The sequence below is a fragment of the Cebus imitator genome, unplaced genomic scaffold (genome assembly GCF_001604975.1).
Source record: "Cebus imitator isolate Cc_AM_T3 unplaced genomic scaffold, Cebus_imitator-1.0 Scaffold300, whole genome shotgun sequence".
In the NCBI taxonomy this organism is placed as follows: domain Eukaryota; kingdom Metazoa; phylum Chordata; class Mammalia; order Primates; family Cebidae; genus Cebus; species Cebus imitator.
Genome location: NW_016107615.1, coordinates 1,084,453 through 1,108,568, shown reverse-complemented (window position 1 = coordinate 1,108,568; position 24,116 = coordinate 1,084,453). Strand labels below are relative to the sequence as shown.

The following is a 24,116-nucleotide window of genomic DNA, read 5'->3' as shown; positions in this document are numbered from 1 at the left end:
TACCTAGGGTGGACATGTTCCTCCTCATACTTTCGAGAACACCCTTCTCTGTTTATGGAGTAGCTGTTCTTTCACCACTTTACTTTCTTAATAAACTTGCCTTTGCTTTACACTGTTGACTCATCCTTAATTCTTTCTTGTGCAAGATCCAAGAACCCTTCTTGGGGTCTGGATCGGGACCCCTATCCGGTAACATAAATAGTGTATTCTTATAACAATAAATAAAATGGCTAATAAACTTAAATATTCTACTTGCTAGACATCAAAGAAATGTAAATTAAAATGAAACACCTTTGGAAATGTTTAAGATAAAATGACAATGTAATTCCAGGAAACAGACACACTTCCTCCAGGGGTATAATCTTCCTGGAGGATAGTTTGACAAAACTTATCAATACCTTTAAGTGTCATATGCAGTAGTTCAACCCAATAGTTACTTTTCTGAGAAGGTATCCTAAGAAAAATTTCTGCAAAAACTTGCTTATAATTGTTTCTAGTGGCCTAAGAGTAACTTAGCCCTAAAGCAGATAATAGAGTTTGAAATTGATTTGATGAGAACCATATAGTTGCTTTCCTCATGTGGATACGGATTAGCAGAGGAAGGGAATTAGAAGATTTTAAAGGACAGGGGCAAGACATGCTTGCGAAGGTTGAAAACAGTAAAAGTAGCAGAAGCATCAAGAATTAAGAATGAAAGCTGGATGTCAGCTGCAAGTCCAGCAGAGGGTCAAGTCTGGGGCTGTCGTTTTACTTCCTTCTGTGTCTGTAATTAATTAGTGTCTTTCTCTTGTTCCATCACCAGGAAATCTAACTTGCATGCACAAATAAATCATTGCCGGGTCTGTCAATATCACTGCTAAACAGGCATGATCGGTTACACACTTCCCTTCACTGCAACTGAACAAAAACTTTTTCACTGAAATATTTAACAAGACAAAGTCATAGTTTTGTTTGTTCATTTGTTTGTTTGGGGGCACAATACCTTAAAGAATATCCAGGTCAAGACTTCAATTTTGTAAATGAAGAGATAAGACTAAAATGATAAACTAGCTTTACTGTGTTGTTAATAACATGACAGGGATTACAACCTGGGTGTTTAGGGAATCTCTTAGCCCAATCTCCCTATAAAGCAAAAAGGCTTATAATCGTCACCAGAAAATTAATGAATTGCCTCTCTTAAGGGCTGAGAAACTGTAAACAGTAAGTTGTAAACTTCCATGATATGGACATAAGCCACACGAAGATATGTGTGCACCTGACCCAGAAACTTGAAGTGCATTTGTTACAAAAAATGAAACATGGTATACCCACAGAATTTTCATGAGAATCTCTGTATACAGAAATTACACTTGCTTCATGTTTTAATGTTTCTGTTAGAGAATAAAAAGTGACTTGCCTAGCTCACTCAACCTGCTTTCAACAAGGCAAAAGAAATATGACTGGATGTCACTGCTGCCCAGCCTTTTTGTCCCTAGGGGAATTCAGTGGGCTCAGAAATAAACATTCACCCCATGAAGATGTGACCTTATTGTGCTCTCTGTGTTTGGCTATGGATTGTGGGCAAATCGCTCTGTTAGAGCTGTGCCCCACACCACTCCCCTGACTAAGCCCTAAAAAAAAAAAAAAAAAAAAAAAAAAAAAAAAAAAAAAGAAAAGAACTTAGAACTGTTTAGAAATGGTGGGAATTGCTCACTTAAGCAGCACATATACTGAATGATACAGAGGAGACTAGCATGGCCTCTTTGGAAGGATTACATGCAAATTTGTGAAGCATTTCTTATTTTTAAAAAGTATAAAATAATAAAAACTAAAAATGAAAAAATGGTGGCAATAAAAGCATTGGAGGTTGAAACTAAACTCTCAAGTGCACAATATAGACAGATGGGTGGTGGTGATGTTTTGTTTTTCGTTTTCCATGTAGTAGCAAGCACACTGTTAATAACTCTAAAATATGAAAATGTCATTAAGAATCAAGGCACTATAATATACAGTTTTTAATGTAAAATAGGTCTCGAATTCAGTAAGCAAGTGTATTAGTCCGTTCTCACACTGCTAATGAAGACATAGCTGAGACTGGGTAATGTATAAAGAAAAGAGGTTTCATTGATTCACAGTTCCACAGGGTCTGGAAAGCCTCAGGTAACTTACAATAATGGCAGAAAGAGAAGCAAGCACATTCTTCTTTACGTGGCAGCAGCAAGGAGAAGTGCAGAGTGATGTGGGGGAAGCTCCTTATAAAACCAACAGATGTTGTGAGAACTCACTCACCATCATGAGAACAGCATGGACATAACTATCCCCGTGATTGAATTACCATCCACCAGGTCCCTCCCACAACATGTGAGATTGTGGGAACTATAATTCAAGATGAGATTTGGTTGGGGACACAGCCAAACTATATCAGAAAACATAACTGCAGATCTAGATTTCTTGTTCCTCTAGTGAGTGACGACAGTTGCTTTGGGACTTAATGAAAGGGAAAAAAAGGTCCATTTGGTTTTGTGTGATTCAATCTACCTGATCTAATAACGGCAGGTCCCAGTGGAAATTCATACTGGGGATGTATTACCCAGAAGAAAAGAAGTTAATAAAAGATTAGTGATGTATGTCTCAATAACAAAAAGAAGACACAGAACTTTTGTGTGTCTTTGTGTGTTTTTAATGTACTGAACGTTAAGTACTTATCAAACATTAATCATATTAAAATCTTGGCATTTTGTAGCAAGATTGCAATTACCTATGTTATATGAATCTATTAAGAATAAGAAATCAGACACTGAAATGCTTGCTAAATTAAAATTCTACAAATGGCATTAAAAGGTAAAATTTGGTATACAGAATGCAATTGAATTAAATCAACATCTTTAAAATAAAAGAATTTACTCTAAAACATTAGTCGGGGTGTTCTTTTTTTGATTATGTGTAGCCCAAAATGTTAACTTCCAAAATGAAAGTCGGCCCTAACTCTGTATTGGAGGGTAAAAAAAGTGAACTCCATTCATCTGTTTTTTTTGAAAGCACCAAATTTCATGGTTCTTCTTCCTTCTCAGAAGAAGCTCTTCATGCAGGTGACAGAGAGAGAAGTATTTATTAGGAGAAATGGAAATTGTTCAATGAATGGCTTAATTGTTCCTAAGCTGAAGAAATCAATAGGACAAAAAGTATTTATCTCCTACTGCGTATTGGGTAATGGGATAGGCACTGGTGGAAAAGAAAGTCACAAGTTAAATTGTTAAATACATGTACTATTGAACTCTGAAAATAAATAAATATCTTAATCTACCTGAGCTTTATCTGAATCTCCTCAAACTGTTAAGAGTTTCATGATATGAAGACAAAAATTACATATACTTTAAACACATATTTAGAACATGTTGTTAAAAGATAAAAGCAGCTAAAAATATAATATTCACCAAAATTATGCAACATAATAATAAGTATGTTGTCAGTATTTATTGAGAATTTACCATGTGCTGGATACTGAGCTAAATGATTTATCTGATTTATCTCATTGAATCCCAATATTAGCCCTATAAATAAAGTAATATTAAAAATATATTATTACACTAAAAAATATGTAGCACAGAGAAGTTTTCTTGATCAATAATGAATGAACAAATTGTTCTCACTTAAAAAAAAGAGGAAACTGACTTAGAGGTCTGTCTTGTCACAGTCATCCAGCTAGCAAGAGCTCAAACTCAATATTGTAAACACCATGGTAGAACCATACACAGATTCACATGAAAGTACAGAGAAAGGGTTTCTAACCTAAAGTGGGGAGGAGGAGGAAGTTATAAGGAAAATGAAACTTCATATTATCTCTTTCCAAATAAGAATTAGGTTCTACTTCTCAGAGAGCACGTTCATAACAATTTGCATTTATCACGCTGTGCTGATCATTTGCTCATATGGCTTCTTCCCCATTTAAACTGTTAGTCTCCTAAAGGTAGTAATATGTCTTACTCCATCTTTATCTTTAAAGAGCCTTGAATCATATCTTTTACAGTATAGGATCTGACAAAAATTTGTTGACTGAATAAATGACCCACGAGAGATAGTGCCCTTGATTAAGTAATGGATCAAATTAGCACTGAAAGATGGCCTCGTAGTCTTGGGAGGATTTTCTAATACTTTGCTAAAAACAAACTACTTTGTATGAAGCTCACGACTTACAGCATCATTGTATTTTGTCCTGTACACATAAGGTCATAAGAAAATTCATCTTTCATACTATATATGATTACCTAGGAAGATGGTCATGGACTGAAAAGTATTTGTCACATATATGGGATTTATTTTATGATTTAATGGCGGGATCCCATTGCTATTCATCAACTAATAAAATTTACCCATCTATGCACAGTGAGTTGTTTATTGAATGCAGCAAGATTGATTTTAGCAGTTTTGGCAGGTGAAAATTAAAACCATGCTTGCTTTATTCCAATGCTTGGTAATACGCAAAGTAACAAAGGAACCAGAAGAGAAGCAGTTCATATATTTCTTGAAGTCAGAGGTCAAGGATTGGTTCATATTGCCATTTCATTGCTCATAAAATATAAAATAGTACACCATAACACCATAGTTCCTCCTGAGACTGGCAGCTGTTATTATGGTAGCAATTTATATTTGAAAACAGTGGCCTGTCTTTTTCAGAGATGGATTTAGCTGTTATTATTATCATGAGTATGTAAAGATTATACAGAAATCAGCAATTAGTACTTAACAAGATTAAATGACAATGGCAAATGAAGTTCTGCCTTGATCTTTGCTGAATTAACCTTCCAGGCATGTGAAAAGTTAAGAAGTTAAAACTTCATCTTGAAGTTTTAACTCACAATGAGGGGTTGGTTTCCTACAGATTCAGGGCTGTTGCTGGGATCTTGGAATTCCTACAGGAATACACCTTGCCTTTTCATTAGTCTATTTCAATTTGCTAAAGGATAGCTACTGAGAAACTGGCTGCCCTTGTAGACAGTATGACATTTTGGGGGAATGAATAAATCTTCAGTGATAGAAAAGATGAATAACAGTGGGCTTCCCTTATCCACAGTTTAGTTGTCCTCCGATTCAATTACTCATGGTCAACTGTAATTTGAAAATATTAAAAATTCAAAAAACAAACAATTCGTAAGTTCCAAATTGTACAGTCTTCTGGTAGCGTAATGAGTAGCGTAATGAAATCTTGCACTGTCCCCCACGGTCCTGCCTGGGATGCGAATGATCTCTCTGTCCAGCATTTACATGCTGTACACATTGTGGACCTCCCTGTTAGTCACTTGGTAGCCATCTCGGTCATCAGGTCAACTGTCATGGTATCCTAATGCTTGTGTTCAAGTCACCCTTATTTTACTTAATAATAGCTAAGCATATGGAATAATGTGCCACCTAACTAATAAACATGCAAATTAAATAATAATAATAACAACAACAATAATGGCTCCAAAGCACAAAACTAGTGATGTTGGCTATTTGGATATGCCAAAGAGACATAGTGTTTTTCTTAAACAGAAAGGTGACTGCTCTAAACTTAATAAACAAAGGAAATCACATGCTGAGATTGCCAAAATTGGAAGTAAGAATAAATTGTCAAATTGTGAGAAGGGGAAAAAAAAAAAACAAAAAACTTGTTTTAGTTTTGCTGTTGCACCTCAAACTGGGAAAGTTACTGTCACCGTACATGATGAGTGCTTGGTAAAGATGAAAAAGGCATTAGCATGAATAGAAAGATGTTCTGATTGACTGGAAAGGGGTTCAGCGCTATCTGTGGTTTCAGGCACCCACTTGGGGTCTTGGAACATATCTCCTGCTGGTAAGGGGAGACCATTGCAGTTCTATGTCTACAAGTTATCAAAAACATTAGAAAACACAACTATCATTTTACAGATGCGTGTCTAAATATCGTATCTGTTTCTCAATATGGTATGTAAAACACAATGAATCTCAAGGTGATAGATCTCTTTTTTAAAAAAATAATCTACAGTGCTTTTTAAATTGACACATAATATTTGTACATATTTATGGGGTACATGTGATATTTTGTTATAGACATAAAATGCAAAATTATCATTTCAGGATGTTTAAATTATCCATCACCTCCAGAGTATAATCACCTAAAGTAGAAGTCCTCTCTTCAAATTACTTTAAAATATACAGTACCTTGTTATTAACTATAGTCCTCTACCTCTGCTATCCAGCATTAAAACTTATTCCTTCTATCTAACTGTATATTTGTGCCTATTAGCCAAATTTTCTTCATCTCCTCCACCATCATTGATTTCTTTTAGTCCGCTTTTGCTTTTGTAAAAAATATTAACAGCTTTCAATGAGAACCAAATTGAAATTTATCTGTTGGAAATCCAAAGGAATATGCGTCACTTTTTCTTTCCTTTTTCCTCAGGAATAGCAAAGAGCATATTGTCTATCTGCTTCTTGGACTTTTTCAAAAATGCTTTAGAAATTCTATCCTAATGCATTTCTATGCAAATATATAAATTAAGGCACAGTATATATGAGACAAATGAGGGAAATTCTACGGAAAATTACCTGTGTTCTTGAAAAAGTGTCAAGATCATAAAAGACTAAAGTATTTTTAAAAGGCTTATATTTTTCTACAAAAAAAAAGGGAATGGTTGGGTTGAGGACATAGCTATGGAAGACATTTTTAGGACAATTTTCAAAATTTGAGCATAGATAGTGTGTTGGACAAGAGTTTTCTATCCATATTGTTTGCTGATTTTGATTATTTAATTGTGGTTATGTAAATATTGCCTTTTCTCATAGGAAATACACTTTGAAGGATTTAGGATGAAAAACTCATGTCTCTAACTACCTTTAGGTTGAGATAATTTACTCTCAAATAATTCAGAGAGGAAGCATGCCTGAGAGAGTGTGTAGGGTGTACACAAAATGATTCAATAAAATAGATTCATCATATGTTAACAATTGATGAATCTAGGTAAAGGATATGCGTTTTTACACTATTGCAATTCTTCATAAACTGAAAATTATTAAACAATTATAAAAAGACAAATTGCATAGCAGTAAAATTAAGAATAATATTAGTTCAAAGACAGTCATAACAACTGGGGTAATACTTTGCATTTGTATATTAACTATTATATTAATAAAGCTTCCAAATATGTGATTTATTTAACTTTATTCTTGAAACAACTCTAAAATTTTAAATGTCTTTATTCCCATTTTAAAGATGAGGAAACTTGGAAACAGAACTATTTCAGTGCTTTAGTTTAAAATATTTTGGTTTATAGTCTTTTCTGAGGTAACTGCACCACAAACTGTGCAAATTGCCCTCATTTAGGTCCTAAAGGCAAGCCTGCAGTTTGTCCTGTGCTCACTAACCAGCTGTCAAGCTGTAAGAATTTGGGTGGTTGCAGATCAGGAAGCAGCTCTATAATTCATAATCAGTCTTCTAAGCTGTCTTGTCTCTATTTTCACAGTAGGTTATTGGTTTTCATTCCAAAGTTGTGCTAGCTCTTCCTGGCATGATTGATGGTGCAGGTGCACAATTTTAGGAAAGAAACAATGGGAAATTCTATTGGGTTATGCTGCATTACAAATAGAAAAAAAAATCAATGTTAGACAAGTAGAATTGAGAAAATTATGAGGGAAATAAATTTTATTTTTATGCGTCCTAGAATTACATCTAAAAGTAGGTATTTTGTTTGAAAAGGTATAGGTGTTCTTTGGGGAGAGAAAGGAAGAAAGGGAAGAAGAGCTATGAGTTCATATTACTAGAATTCTTATTTCACTAGAATGTAAGATTTGTCTTCTATATTTAAACGGATTTTTCTTTATTTTAAAATTACTTTACCTATTTCTGATTTCTTTGTGGGTGGTCAAATGTTTTTAAACAGTGTGTCTACAAAAACAATTTGTAGACCACAGCTTTAATGTTCCTAAGTAGTGTTCATTACATATCCAGGAAAAATAAAAGACACAATTTAAGTGCTAAATTTGTAAACTTCAGTGTTATAATGATTAGGTGATTCATTCTTTTATTGAGCAAGTATTCATCAATTCATAGAAAAGCAGAAAAGCATGAAGGCTGAAAGCATGTACTTTGGAGCTCGACTATTTGGGTTCAATTGTAGGACTCTGTTTCTTAGCAACTGTGATCTTGAAAACATTTCATAATATTTCCAGATTTCAATTTCTTCATTTGTAAAATGGAGAGAATGACTGAACCTACCTCATAGGGAGGTTGCAATGATTTCCATGATGGCTCATATCTGTAATCCCAGCACTTTGGGAGGCTGAGGCGGGCAGATCAAGAGGTCAGGAGATCGATACCATCATGGCTAACACAGTGAAATCTCATCTCTGCTGAAAATACAAAAAATCAGCCAGGCTTAATGGCGCATGCCTGTAGTCCCAGCTACTTGGGAGGCTGAGGCAAGAGAATCGCTTGAACCCAGGAGGCAGAGGTTGCAGTGAGCTAAGATTATGCCACTGCATTCCAGCCTGGGTGACAGAGTGAGACTCCATCTCAAAAAAAAAAAGCAGAAATATATGTGAAATACCTTAAATAACGTTGGCCTTAAATAATTTTTAGCCTTCAATAGATTTTTATTGTTATTATTCAAAATACAATCTGAGAACTATTTATTGAACATGTAGTATGATCCAGGTAATCCACAGTAAAGCAAGGGATTATGTAGTTATCTGGGGAATAAAGAAATGATTCAGAAAAAGACCCTACTAAGGTAGATGCATTAGTTATCTACTACCATACAGCAAGTCTCCACCCCCATTTGCAAACTCAGTAGCTTAATAAATAAATACTTACTATTTTACAGTTTCTTTAGGTCAAGAATTCAATGACTTAGCCTCTACCTCAGCTGAGGTCTCCTCTGAAGCCTCAACTTAGAGCATTCACTTTCAAGCTCACTCATGTTTTGCTGTCAGTGTTCAGTTTCTCACAAACTATTGGACTGAGGGCTTTACTTCCCCCACTGGGTGTTTGGTTCGAGGCCTCTCTAAGTTCCTTGCTACGTGAGCTTCTCTGAAGGGAAGATCACAGTTATGGCAGCTGGCCTCTCTCAGAGTGAGACAGCGAGAGATCAATATAGTCTCTCTGTAATCTAATACTGAAAGTGACATCCTCCAATTTTTAGGTATTCTAATTAGAATGCAGTCACCAGTTCGGCCCACAATCAAGGGAGGCAAGTACATTAGTGGCCTTCTAGTGGAGAAGTAAAGATATAGCTAAATAATTCCAACATGAGGTATGTGGTGATAGAGAAGGGGAAAGGTTTCTCAATGAGGCCATCCTGACATGCTAAACATAGAACCTGATAGCACACTACTGTATTCTTTGGTGTTCGTCAGTAACCTGAGGAAAATTACTGAACATACTCTAATCATCTTTATGACTCTCCTGGACACTGTAAGTCTCATGCATCGGATGCTTCAAAAAGGTTCATACAACACAAAACACACCCTGACAGAAATAGGCCTCATTGGGACATGATTGTGGGAAGAATAACATTTATCTGGTGCTGCCTACTTAGAACAGAATTTTGCTGATAAAGGTGCTACTTAGCACAGGTGCAGATGGAAGCGTACCACAATATACCACTTCAAAATATGTCTGGCTGGCATACAGATTATTTTGACTAAAGGTAATTGAGAATCAGCAATACAGAAAAAGCTCTTGAGTGCCCCCTAACTGCCTAAAAGCGTATAGATATCCTCTTTTGCCAAAGAAATTTAAATTTACGAAGGAAGTTTCTATTTATAAAAATGCCTTTTTATCAGGAAGAAAGCTACTCTTGGAGACCACTCTTACCACCCATCTGATAGCTACATAACAACAACAACAAAAAAAACCCCGTATTTACCACGCCTTTCCTCTCCTTCACTTCTTATGACTTGCTTCCTTCATCCCGAAGCTTAAAACCATTTTCCCCTTGTTTAGCCAAAATAAGGTATTTAAGCTTCAATCATCTGGCCGCATCCTAGTGTTTTCATTTACTTGTGAATTACGTATATAGTAATTTCACTAGAATAGTTTTCTGACTTTACCAATTTTCCTGCTTTAAAAATTTTTAACGTTTGCTTTGCTGGTTATATTGGATATGTACTACCACTTCTTTCTCAATGGGCTGATTTTCTACAGAATGCCCAGAAGTAACTTTGAAGAAATCTTTATATCTAATGCGCCAAATATAAAACAGGAAAATGATCATAGCATTTGAGCCCTATTTTTTTTGTTTCATGGTGGTCCCCTTGAGGGCAGGAGTGGAAAGTACAGTATAATTTTTTTCAGCATTACTTGAACACTTTTATATCTTGAATTAAAAGTTCTATTTTTTCTATATGTATATATTTGCACAAATAGTTCTGGTGCCAATAAATCTTGTTCCTGATTTCCTGCTAACTTGAGAATGACTTAAGATTTATTTTAACCACTTCTGCTTTTTGCATATACCTCTGAGTTTACCATGGAATCATGAGGTTTTCATTCTGCTTTAGAATTCAATCAGTCCTTGACTTCTTTAGCTTCAGACAAACATTCTTCCAGTGTTTGTAAGAAACATTGTTCTCTCCCCTGGAGCCACTTTTTGAAGTCACAGAGTATGATCCTGACAAGCAAAGCCTCCGCTTTCACGTGACTTCTGGAGCCAGGGTTGCCCCTCTTCTGGCTTCTGCTTTTCCAAAGGATTGACTTTACTCGTCTCAGTCCTTTCCGTTTCCAGCTTAAGGCTTAATACATTCTAGAATTGTATTTTCGAGGTAAAACAGGAAAGATTTATTTACAGTTATCTTGTTTACACAAATGCAAAAACAGGATAAATCATTCACTCCCTAATGTTTCTCCTCGCTCTGGGCATTAGCAATGACCTCTCCATCATAAAGCAAAGTAGATTAATTCAAGCAGGAAGAAAAATATCTCCACTTGTATTACTTAAGTGAAGGTTTGAACTATGCTTATGTTAATAATATTTCAGTTTACCACTTAACTTATCAAACCAGAATGAACAATAAATAAATAAACAAATAGAATGCGGATAAAGGTAGAGTACAGTGTTTATTCCTTCTTGGATCTAAATATAAATGTTGGCAGGGGGCACTGTTGCCAGTAATTAGAAAATTTAAAAATAATAAAATTCGATTGGAAAAAATCCAATCCTATATTATTTTTACTTCAATGTAAAAATGCTTTATGTAGCCTTATAAAATTCCAACTATACATTATTTTTAATCCTACTCATTTATAATTTAATAATTTCCATACCACTCTTAAAATGTTGCTTAATCTAATTAGCTTATGGTCAACAGTATCTTTAATTAGAAATATTGATAATTTGTCCCCTGAAGCATTTTACTGAGTATGTTTATGGTTCTAGGATGAGTATTGTAATGAACAGAATGATAAAAAGTACCATTAAGCAGAAATAAAATAGAATACCCATCATGGAAAAAGTATTTTTTCTATAAAAGAACAATTTGTGCTTAAAATACAGTATTTATAACACAGTATTAAAACTATTGGTAAGTCGAAGAATGTAGTTTTGAAATTCTACTAATAGTGAATATCTGATATTATGGCTTTGTTCTGACAGTTAGAGGTAGAGTCTAGGATGAAGGACACAGAGTTATCATAAAAAAATGAACAATCCACTAAAAAATAGTTCAGACGGCACCGATAATATTGCTGAAACTAAAATCTATATGAGTAATGTAAAAACGTTATGGGAAAAAGAGACTGTCATTCTGTGTTTAATAAGGAAATCACTGTTGGGGGTGGTGGAAAAATCAGCCTGAGGTTCCTTCTCGGTACTCTTGCCAAGTACATACATTAAAACGGGTGGTGACTATTTACAATCTTTATATTTTATTTAGATGGTTGTTTTTTCACTAGCAATCTTTATTCTCTGAAATATTTGTAAACACATTGATTTCTGTATTTTATGGCATTAACAAATGTATACCTACTGAAATTCAAGGCAGAAGTACATAATGTCTAGCAATGTGTATGCTAAGTCTTACATGGCACCAGAAAACATTTAAACTAAGATACAAGATATATTTGAGACTCTATAGAAGTTTTTAGGTAGAAATTATGTATATTGAAAAATATATACATCCAAAGTAAGGTGGCTATTGCCTGTACTGTCAGATAGATCTATATAATATTTGTGCAAATAAAAATGACCAGACTCTTCTGAATTCTCAACGTCTGCGTCATATTCTTATTAATCAACTCGGGTATTGCACTGATTCTTGACTTTCTGGGAGGATAAGAGATCACCGTTTCCTTTCAAAATTTGATTAAAGCTATGGAAAATCTCTAGAAACATGTACAAGCACATAGATAGTTAAGGAGAATGGTGGATCTCCTGGAGACATTCATAAACCCCCTAAGGTATTTAGGGAGGTTAAACAGGGGATAATTATAATATTAACTCTCAAGCAGCTTTCTAAGAAGGTAAGATATCTTCAAATGTAAAATGGTAATAATAATCCTTTCTTCATGGAGTTGAGAATATTCTTTATGATTAGTTGTAGTGTTTGGAACAGACCCTGGCATATAATAAATAGACAACACATTGTAGATTTTAAGAAATAAATGTATTAGTGGAATTTTACTGTTCTATTTTATTTACTATCAATATTTTAGTGCTATTAGCATTACAAGAACTGAGGAAAATCTGTTTTTAAACACAAATCACTGTTTTAGCATATTCAACAAATCTTTCTCTAGTATTTTTGTTTTATTCTTTTATATTATTTTTCAACTGTACATATGGTTTTGGTTTAATATTTTGATTCACCTTAAGATAACTAAATTCGAATGATTTTTACATATTCAAAGTAAAACCCTTCCTAAATGTATACTGATACTAAACATAAATCCATTGGGTACTTTTGGAGGTTGCTAGAGAAGTGATTTATCAATCTGAAATGGATAAAAGAGGAGAAGTCATCAAGCATTTAATCTGACTTTCCTATAAAAATTGTACCAAAGGAGAATTTTCTCTTTATAGAAGTATTCTAGCTAATACATGAAGAAGGAATGACAGAAATAAAATACTTTAATTTTGTAATACTCTTATGACATACAGTCATCTCTCTTTATCCATAGAGTGCATTCCGAGGCCCCCAGTGGATGTCAGAAACCGCAGATTGTACTTAACAGGACTGCAGTCAATTTTAACACATTTCTTGCCATGTCTTCCAACCATAAATCTAATGTCTTTCCCACTTTGAGTGCTTACCTCATAATGTGGCTATAACTTTTGCAGTTTGAAGTAGAAAGAAAAACTAGTAAAAAAAAAATATTTGTCCTACTTCACAATTTGACAGCTATAACATTCATTTCTACCATAGATCTTAACAACTTCAGCATATGCCTTTTTCTTTCTTTATTAATTGGAGAACTTTCACCTTTTCACTTTAAGGAAGCACTTTATGGCTTCTCTTTGGCAGCGTCAAATTGTCAGCATCATTTATCTTGTACTTTGAGACTGTTACTAAGTAAAATAAGGGGACCTGAACATGAGCACTGGGATACCACAACAGTGGATCTGATAACGAGGTGGTTGCCAAGTGACTAACATACAAGTAGCATAAAATATCCCAAAGGGAAGACTCACGTCCTGGGAAGGACGGGGCTGGAAGGCACAGATAACACAAAATTTCATTACTCTACCCAGAATGGTGTGCCTTTTAATATTTATGAAGTTTATTTCCATAATTTTTTATTTCATATATTTTGGACTGCCGTTGACCTGTCCTGAAACTGCAGAAAGTAATACTGGGGATGAGGGTGGACTACTTGGCAATTCCCAAAACCAACTCTAATAAGGTAAATAGAGAAGGAGAGGGAAAGAAAGATAATACATGCCTCTCGACAGAAACACACAATGCACCTATGAAGCATTCTTGTCAAAAACTTGAATCTAAACAGATCAGGATGATAGATTTAAGAATTATTTTATAGAGGACACAGAGGTCAGGTAAATATTTTAAATAATACAATTAGGATAAATAATAAATAATAATACCATTAGGATGGAACAACTCTACTGTGAAAACTCTACAAAACAAATGAACAGCTTCTTTGGAAATAAATCTCAGAAGATTACAAAGTGTGAGGGAGATCTATAGAATCAAAAAAAAAAAGATAATCAACCAAATTCAATGCATAAACCTACCTTGTTTGTATGATTCTATCAAACCAAGAGTCAAGCAAGGAAATATTTGATGATATAATGAGATTGTCGTAAGTTTTAAACTCAATTGTCATGAGTTCCTCCCAGATAATCCCATCAACCACGAAGGAGTAACAGGAGAGGAGATTGAAGGTCATACAATGTTCAAACAGACTTTATCACAGCCTATCACCTATTTCTCTGAGGTGACATTTGTCTTTTCAAAAAATCTTTTATTTTCTAAGTTGCCTAAATCTACCTTCCCCTCCCCCTTGGGCATATATAAGCTTCTAGATGTCGCTGGTTTTCAGGATATTCACTTTCCTTGTATATGATGCCCTCATGCATATAATAAATTTCTATAACTTTTCTTCTGTTCATCTGTTTTTGTTTTATTTTTAAAAATCTTTATTTGTTGTTTTTCATTGATACATATTAAATGTGCATAATTTTGAGGTAGAAGTGATAATTTGATACATTTATATAGTCAAATCAAGACAATTGGGATGCCCATCACCTGAAATATTTATCTTTTCTTTATGCTAGAGATACTTAAACTATTCTCTTTAGCTATTTTGAAACATATAATTGATTAATGTTAACTATATTCACTCTCCTAATCTATTGAACACCAAGTCTTACTTCTCGTAAGTGTATATTTGTATCTGGTATTCAACCTCTTTTCTGTCAATTTAATTGGTAGCCTAGCCAAACAACCTAGAAAGGTAGAGGGAAGCCATCTTTTACTTGTCTACAGCACATAAATATGTATATGATTACATATTATTGCAAACAAACTAAAAGTAAGGTAAGGTAAAAATTACAATTCAAAATAGAATCTATTATTGAAGACTTCCTTTAAATTTCAGGGTAGATTAGACAAGAATCAAATTTACTAGCAAAACTGGGGTAAATTGGGAGACATTCATGAAAATAGGTCATACTGTTTTTCTGTATATAATTTTCATTTCCTTATGCTTTGAACGGAAGTTGGTGCATTGGGCCTTCATTTATACAAATGTGGTCTATTTATGTATGAGTTAGATGATGAAATAAGAGCCTGAAGCTTGAATGTTCAGGTTAATCAGAATAGTAAATGGTCATTATAAAATAACCACACTCAAAGTGTCTTAATTATGTATAGATGTGAGTTGGTAGGAGGTCCCAGCTGACATAAAACTCTGTCCTTGGCCAAAATTTGTTCAACACGACCTAAATAAGATCCAAAAGTAGTAGCTCATTATTTTTCTTTTTTCTACATAGTGAAAGAAATGCTTCATTCTCTTTCATACTTATTCTTAATTTCTGGAAATAAAATTGATAATAACAATCAGATTTTATTGTACCAATAAATTTAAGAGAAATTATAATTTACCAATGGGAGCATGGATAATTCTTATTTGAATGGAGGTGCATACATTTAAAAGATTTTTATATATAAAAATATAAGCCTAAAGTATATGACTACTTTATCTTTTTATCCAAGGAAATACATTAATTAATATCTAATTTATAATGATAAAGTTAAATCAATCAAGGAACCAAAAGTATTACTTGTCAAAACAATACTGAGGATATAATGATAACAAAGCATCTTTCTAAATTGTGCATACTCTTCAAATTTTCCAATATAACATTTCAAGAAAAGTCTTCAAATGAATACAAAATCTGTGTCATCAGTGAAACATAGGAGAGTTTAGGATACCAGAAAAAGCCTTTCACTAACTCAGATTCAAAAAAGAAATTACCATTAACGTAAATAAGAGAACGCAGAGAATAGGAATTTTTACGATTGTAATAAAAAGAATAACTCTGCTGGTAAACCCACAGGGAAAATTTCTTCACCAGAGACAAGCTCTCAGAAAGAGGATAAATACAGAAACAGAGCAATAAGGCAGAGGAGAAAAGAGATTCAACACTATTCAGCTATTACCAAAATAAATAGGCAAATGATAAGAATATCTAATTATTGTTAATGGCCTTGAGGCAAGAAGCAAGCATTCTAATGAAAACAGGGTTGCCTGAAGCAAGAATTATATGAACTACACAGAAAAATCTGACAGAAGCAGAATTATTGTCTTAGTCACAGTGGTAAAAATTATTTCCAGTTTATTACTGAGAAAGAACTAGAGAATATTAGTAGAGCCCACTGCATATCTTCTCTAATTTGCTGCATATAAACACATAAAAAACTATATTTCTCCCTGTTCATTAAAGAGTAAGGGTTTGATAATTCTCAACAAACGCTACAACCACCTTCCTAATGCCTTAAGCAAAAGAACTTCTCTGCTTTTATTGTAGTGTGGGAGAGGAAGAACATTTTTTTTTTTCTTTCTACCCTTTTAGGTTCACCAGTTAGGCCTTTGAATCAAATTGGCAAGAAGCAGATTAAAAAGATGGGGAAAAAAAAAAAAACAAGAACAGAACAGATTTATATATCTTTAGGGGATACGTTGGTCAATGAATTCAAAGTTTTATTTAGACAGGAGGAATAAGTATCAGTGATCTATTGCACCACATGGTAAATGTAGTTAATACTGATGCATGGCATATTTAAAAATTGCTTAAGGAGTAGGTTTTGAATGTTCTCACCACAAAAAGATGATATGGATGTGAAGTGAGAGATATGTTAATTATCTTGATTTAATCATTCCATAATATACATATATCAAAACATCATATTGTGCCCCCTAGTTATATAAATTGTTAATTAAAAATAAACTATAATAAAAGGAATAAGATCTAATGTTTGGTAGCACAATAGGGATGACTACAGTTAACAACGACAACGTGTATTTCAAAATAATTACGAGACTATAACTGAAAGGCTCCTAATACAAAGGAATGATAAATGCTTCAGGTAATGGATATCCCATTTACCTTTATGTGATCATTATACATTGTATGCTTGTATCAAAATATCACATAAACCCTGTAAATATATACAGTGATCATGTATCCATAATTAAAAATTTAAAAAGAAAAAAATATAATCCAAAACATATGAAATACTAACTTAAATGTGGTTTTGAATAAATTAATACAATTATAATTTTTAATTCTAAGATGATTTACTTGTATTAGTGATTCATTAACTCAGGCGTGTAAATTTTTGGATAGGTACAAATATTGAAAGGCTATTGTCAAAGGTACATTCATCTTGTTTTTAAGTATACGTCTTAGAGTTCCCCCAGGTGAAAAGGATATGTATGCGATTGACCATGACTTCTTACATTATCTCTCCCTAGAGGGCTACAATAAAAAGGACAGGTAATAACAGGTGAATGTCAAGGAAATGGAGAAGTTGGAACCTTTATATATTGCTGATGGCAACGTATAATTGTGCAGCCACTTTGGAAAACATTTTGAAAGTTCTTCAAATGTTTAAATGGAAAATTGTTACCACATGATTCAACAATTCCATACTTGGTTATACAAACAAGAAAATAAAAAGCATATATCCACAGAAAAACATGTAAAAAAAAGTTCATATCTGCATTAGTATTAAAAGTCAAAAGTGGAACAAACCAAAATGTTGTTAATTAAGGAAGGAATAAACCAAATATAGTATAGTCACATAATGGAAAATTATTTGGCCATAAAGATTATTGGCCATAAAGAAATGCATGCTACTACACTAATGAACATTGAAAACATTCTGCTAAGTAAAAGAAGGCAGTCCCAAAAGATGAAATATTGTATTATGCAATTTATATGAAATTCCCATAATAAATAAAACTATACAATGACAAAATAGATCAGTGGTCACCAGGGACTAGGGGGAAAGAAGAATAAAGAGTGACTCCTAAAAGTATCGGGTTATAACTGGGGTGAAGAAAATGTGCTAAAATTGGGCTGGGCATGGTGGCTCACACCTGTAATCCCAGCATTTTGGGAGGCTGAGGCAGGCAGATCACTTGAGGCCACAATCACCTGAACCTGGGAGGCAGAGGTTGAAGTCAGCTGAGATCTGAGATCATGTCTGGGCAACAGAGTGGGACTCTGTCTCAGAAAATGCTCTAAAGTTAGATAGAAACGATAGTTGAACAACAATATGAATATACTAAAATACAATTGTACATTTTTAAATGGTGAATTGTATGATATGTGTATTATATATCAATCAAGGTGTTTAAAAATTAACCCTGTAATAGATGATATACTTTGCATCTGTGTTCTCCCCGAAATCTCATGTTGAATGGTAATCCCTAGGGTTGGACGTGGGGCCTGGTGGGATGTAATTAGATCATGTGGGCCATTTCTCATGAATGGTTTAGCACCATCCCCCTAGTGCTGTTCTCATGACAGAATTCTCAGGAGCTCTGGTTGTTTAAAAGTGTGTATCCTCTCACCCCACCTCTGGCGCCTGCTCTGGTCTTGTAAGATGGGCCTGCTTTTCCTTCACCTTCTGCCACGACTGAAACTTTCCTGAGGCCTCCCTAGAAGCCGAGCCAATGCCAGGCAGCTTGCTTCCCGTACAGCCTGCAGAACTGTTAGCCAATTCAACCTCTTTTCTTTGTAACTTACCCAGTCTCAAAAAAAAATTCCTAAAAATTTAGAACACCCTATAAAGAATTCAAAATTTTCCAATTGGAAGGCCATTTTTATATTTAAGTTTGATATTAGATAAGAATTGTTTGGTTTGCCTATTTAAATTCGAATCTATAACTTCTGTCATTAGTTCAGTTTCCCTTTAGTAAATTAGGGTTTATATTAGATAGTACAAAATGTTTTGAAGTAAGCTACATCTGTTTCTAATTCTGACTCTATATAATACTAGATGTGACTTTGGTAATACCACTTAACTTTTCTCCTACATTCATCACAAATAAAAAATAAAGGAAATAAATGTTTAAATCAACATTACAATTATTTATTAAAATTAAATAGCATCACAAAAAACTGACTTGAAATGGATCACAGACTTAAGTGTGAAAGCTAAAACTATGAAACTTCTTAAAGAAAACATATAAGAAAATGTTTGCAACTTTAGGTAGACAAAATATTTCTTAGATTAAGACATGAAGAGTATAAACTGCAAAAGAAAAAAATTGATAAATTAGAAAAATCAATATTTAAAATTTAAAAATCATCTTTATGGAAACAAAAAGTATGCCACAAAATGGGAGACAATGTTCTCAATAAATATATGTGACAAAAGGCTTGTATTTAGAATATAGCATGAGCTTTATAATTCAATAATAAAAATACAAACTATCCAGTTAAAAAAATTTGGCCAGAGACTAGAAAAGATATCTTCCAAAAAGGATTCCAAATTCCAAATTTAAAACATTTGAATGGTTAATAATTTCATGAAAATATGCTTATTATTAAGGAAATGTAATCTATTAACACAATGAGATACTACTACAAATTCTTTAAAAAAGCCAAAAGTAAAAATGATGATAATATCTAGTTTGGGAAAGGATGTGCGATGTATAACAGGCTGGTGAAAATGTAAACTTGGACAACCGTATTGAAAAATTGGCAGTTTATTATACAACTAAACATATGTATACCAAACCCAGAAATTCCATCATAGGAATTCCCCAAGAAAAAATGTAATTACATGTCCATCCTGTCTTGTACATGCATGTTATAACGGCTTTATTTGTAAATACTCCAAATACGAAACAAACAAAAAATTTACTACTCTCACATTTTGGGTTTTTGCACATGTTATTCCCTCTGCTTTGAAAGGGGCTAAATCCTTCCTTTCAACAAGAAATCTACTCATCCTTTGGTCATAAACCAAAGTTTGCCTCTCGCAAAAAAGCCATCCTTGGTCCCTTTCTAAAACGTGGGTTAGGTTCTTCTTAAGTGATCCTAAGGTACTAGGTGGAACTTGTCTCTTGAGACAGGGCCCAGACAATGGACCAAATTGAGGACTAGCTAAAATAGGTCCAGGTCAGAAGCAACTTTCCATAAGACATACCCAAAAGTATGCCATGTCAGCTTACCATTGCCATGGAAACAACTCGAAGTTACTGTCCCTTTCTATGGCAATGACCCGATGACACAGAAGCTACCACCCTCATCTAGAAATTCCTGCATAAGCCACTTCTAAATTTGCATGCAATTAAAAGGGAGTATAAATATGAGTGCAGAACTGACTCTTAGCTGCTATTCTGGGCACACTCCTGTGGGGTAGTCCTACTGCTACTGCTCTACCTGCCACCTCAATAAAAGTTGCTGTTTAACACCACCTGCTCACCTTTGAAATCTTTCCTGGGCAAAGCTAAGAACTCTCCCATTTGTGGCTTGCCTGTCCTGCATCAATCTTACAATTCCTATGCTCGCCTTCATTGTTTATATTCTACATAGTGCTACAAATGCCTATTAATCTGTAAGCAATTCAGAAAGAGGACTACATGATGTTTTGCTGCTGATTCTCCAGTCTTTAGAATCATTCCTCTATTGAACAGATAGTTTGAGTAGCTATTATATGCATGGCAATCAGGACATAGCAATATACAAAACAAGATCTCTGTTACGGGATTGAATACACTCCAATGCAATATATAATATGCTCTCTGTTTTAAGGGCTTTCAGAACTCCCCAAACAGCTTTCCACAGTGGCTGAGCTATTTTACATTCCCACCAGCAGTGTTGTTAAGTGTTCTCTTTTCTTTGCAGTCTCACCAGCATCTGTTATTTTTTGACTTTTTAGTAATAGACATCCTGACTGGTGTGAGATGGCGTCTTATTGTGGTTCTTATGTGGATTTTGATTAGTGATGTTGGACACTTTTTCATATGCTTGTTGGTCCACTTGTATGTCTTCTTTTCGAAAGTCTCTCTTGGTGTCCTTCGCCAACTTTTTAATGGAGTTGTTTTTGGCTTGTAAATTTGTTTAATTTCCTTACAGATTCTAGATATGAAACCTTTGTCAGATGTTTAGTTTGCAAACATTTTCTTCTATTCTCTAGGCTGTCTGTTTACTCTGTTGATAGGTTCTTTTGCTGTGTAGAAGCCCTTTAGTTTAATTAGGCCCCATTTGTCAATTTTTGGTTTTGTTGCAATTGCTTTTTGCATGTTCATCATGAAATCTTTGTCTAGTCTTATGTCCAGAATGGCATTTCCTAGGTTATCTTCCAGGGTTTTTATAGTTTTAGGTTTTACATTTAAGTCTTTACACCATCTTGAGGTGACTTTTGCATATGATATAAGGAATTGTTTAATAGATGAATGAATGTGTAAATAAAATTGTAGGGTCAATTGCCAATCCATAAAAGTGGCTAGGCAGGGCACGGTGGCTCATGCTTATAATCCCAAGACTTTGGGAGGTGGAAATGGGGAGATCACTTAAGCCCAGGAGTTCAAGACCACCCCGGGCAAAAAACTGATATCTCATCTCTACCAAACAAAAGAAAACATACAAAAGAAAACATAAAAGTGGCTACACTTAAAATAAAATACTACAAGGAAGTTAATACTTCATCTTTTTGAATTTATACTTATTGGGGTTTATCAAATTCAACAATATTTTTGGCTAATACATTACATACATGCCAACCCTTTTATTAAATGTATTCCACCATATGGTATTAGAAGTATCATTTTTAATTCAATTAATTCTATTCAGTAATAATGATAATAAGCATTCAAACCGTGAAAATGAAAGTAATATCCTGGAGGCAAAATAAAGATCTCCTTGGATTATCTGCCCCATTAAACTTATATCACCTGTAAAATAAAACATGTGGATGGTGTTCTCAGTGCTTAGTTTTAAAGTAATCTAGAGGTAGTTATAAACTCATAAATATCCTATTAAAATTAAGTATAGCACTAACCTATAAAAATACCACAGTTGTTTCAGCATTTATCACAGCATAATGATAATGCTTCTCATCTCCAGCAAGTGAAACCAACATTCATACAAAATCCATTAAATGCATTTTTTAAAACTTTAAGGTGCTCATAATTAGCCATCTCTTACACATTAAAAGATAGGCATATTTGAATGATTAAATTTATTTTCCAGTAATCTTCTGTTAAGTTTGAAAATTATATAAAAGCACAACCTGTGAGGCTCCTTTAAATCTACAATCCATGATTCTATGAATTGAATTCAGCAAGCTACTTTGACCTACATGTCGTCACATTTCCAATCTACATATTTTTTAGGACAGCCACTTTTGTTTCGTTTTTGTTTTGAGACAGAGTCTTGCTCTGTTACCCAGGCTGGAATGCAGTGGCACAATCTCGGCTCACTGCAACCTCCACCTTTTCAGGTTCATGCGATTCTCGTGCCTCAGCCTTCCAAGTACCTGGAATCACAGGTGTGTGCCACCACACTCGGCTAATTTTGTATCTTAAGCAGAGACAGGGTTTTGCCATGTTGGTCAGGCTGGTCTCCAAGCCCTGACCTCAAGTGATTTGCCCACCTCGGCCTCCCAAAGTGCTAGCATTACAGGCATAAGCCACTGCACCCAGCTGACAGCCGCTTTCAATATTCTTTTCTGGAAAACACTAGTATACTGCAAACATGCTAAAAATCATTTTATGGTTGGAGAAGAGGAGGTCAAATAAGTTTAAAACACTTCGGATTAAACAAAACTAATATGGTTAATTTATTTAATGAATCCCCAGATTTTATTTATCCTGGCATTTTACTGATTAAGATAAAGAAACAAAGAATATCTAGATTCCATTTAGCTATAGAATTTTTTTTAACACACCACAAATTTTTCACAAAACTCTATAGGGTAATACTGCTTATTCAATTGCAAAATTTCTAAGTAAAATACATTGAACATAAATTTTTTACAATAGTCATTCTCTTTAGACTATAATACATTTGCACTTCATTGGATGTAGTTTTATGGTTTAGACAGAAGTCAGCAAATTTTTCTTAAAGGGCCAGATAGTAAAAAGTTTTGTGGGGCATGCAGTCTCTGTCACAACTGTTTATCATGAAAGCAAGCATGGACAATAAGTGAGTAGGTATGGTTATGTTCTAACAAAATTTGTTTTATAAAATAAGTAATGGGCCGTATTTTGCCAATTTTTGTTTCAGACAGTGGAAATATATTCTAAACTAAAAAAACAAATTTAAATCTGCTCTGAGAAACTATATTAAGTTATATATTAAGTGTTATTCACTTCAGATTGCTAACCCTAAAATATAACTTTTAAAATCTATAGTCTTATTGCAATTCATTGGGCTCAAAGAATGATACTTTCTTATAATCATGGGTCATTTGTATTGCGGCTATTCATCTTTTCTGAATTCAAAAAAGAACAGATGGCAAATTACTATTTTAAATGTTAATATATTCTAAATTTTATGTGCAGTGTTTAAGAATTTCCATTATTTTCTCAAAACATCATATTAAAAAACAAATAAACAGAAAGATTCCTGTCTACAAATATTTATTTCAGGAGCAAGCGGATTTTGGCTTCAGACCACCAGGCATGTGTTTACCCTTCAAAATCTTTAAGTTTTAAGGAAGTATAAAATTATGCCATACTGTTTCATAAACCATTTGAATTTTTTTTCATGTTTGACTTCATTCATTTTTCTACGTTTAGCTAGGACTCTTTCCTTGAACCACTTTCAAGCGCTTATCCAAACAGCATGCTTTAATCCTGGAAGGTGAAAAAATATAAGAGTACTTCAGTTCTCTAAGGTGCTCCCCTCCTGTGGTACCAATATCCTACATTAAGAGCTTCTACTGAAAGTGTTTAAGATTCCATATCAAAGATAGGACAAGACACAGCAGTTAGTCCCAGAGAAGGGAAAGTGATCAGTATGGTACTAAGCGGGTTAATAGAAAAACTAGGGCACCAAGAACCATCCTTCAAAAGATCAGTCTCATCACACTGACAGGTGGTATCAACATTCCAGCATTCAGGCCTGCTGCTGCCAGGACCTGCAGTTGTTCTCACTGTCCCAAACTTGCGGTCACCTGTTACTCCACAAGCTGCCCACGTCACA

General features: G+C 34.1%; 1 protein-coding gene and 1 pseudogene across 5 annotated transcripts in view; one reads left to right on the top strand and one right to left on the bottom strand.

Annotated features, from left to right (window-relative positions):
* Positions 1–24,116, bottom strand: part of NAALADL2 (N-acetylated alpha-linked acidic dipeptidase like 2) — a 1,349,309-nt gene that overhangs the window by 397,262 nt on the left and 927,931 nt on the right. The gene's annotated exons all lie outside the window — the stretch shown is intronic.
* LOC119467532 lies at positions 1,686–1,785 on the top strand (annotated as a pseudogene).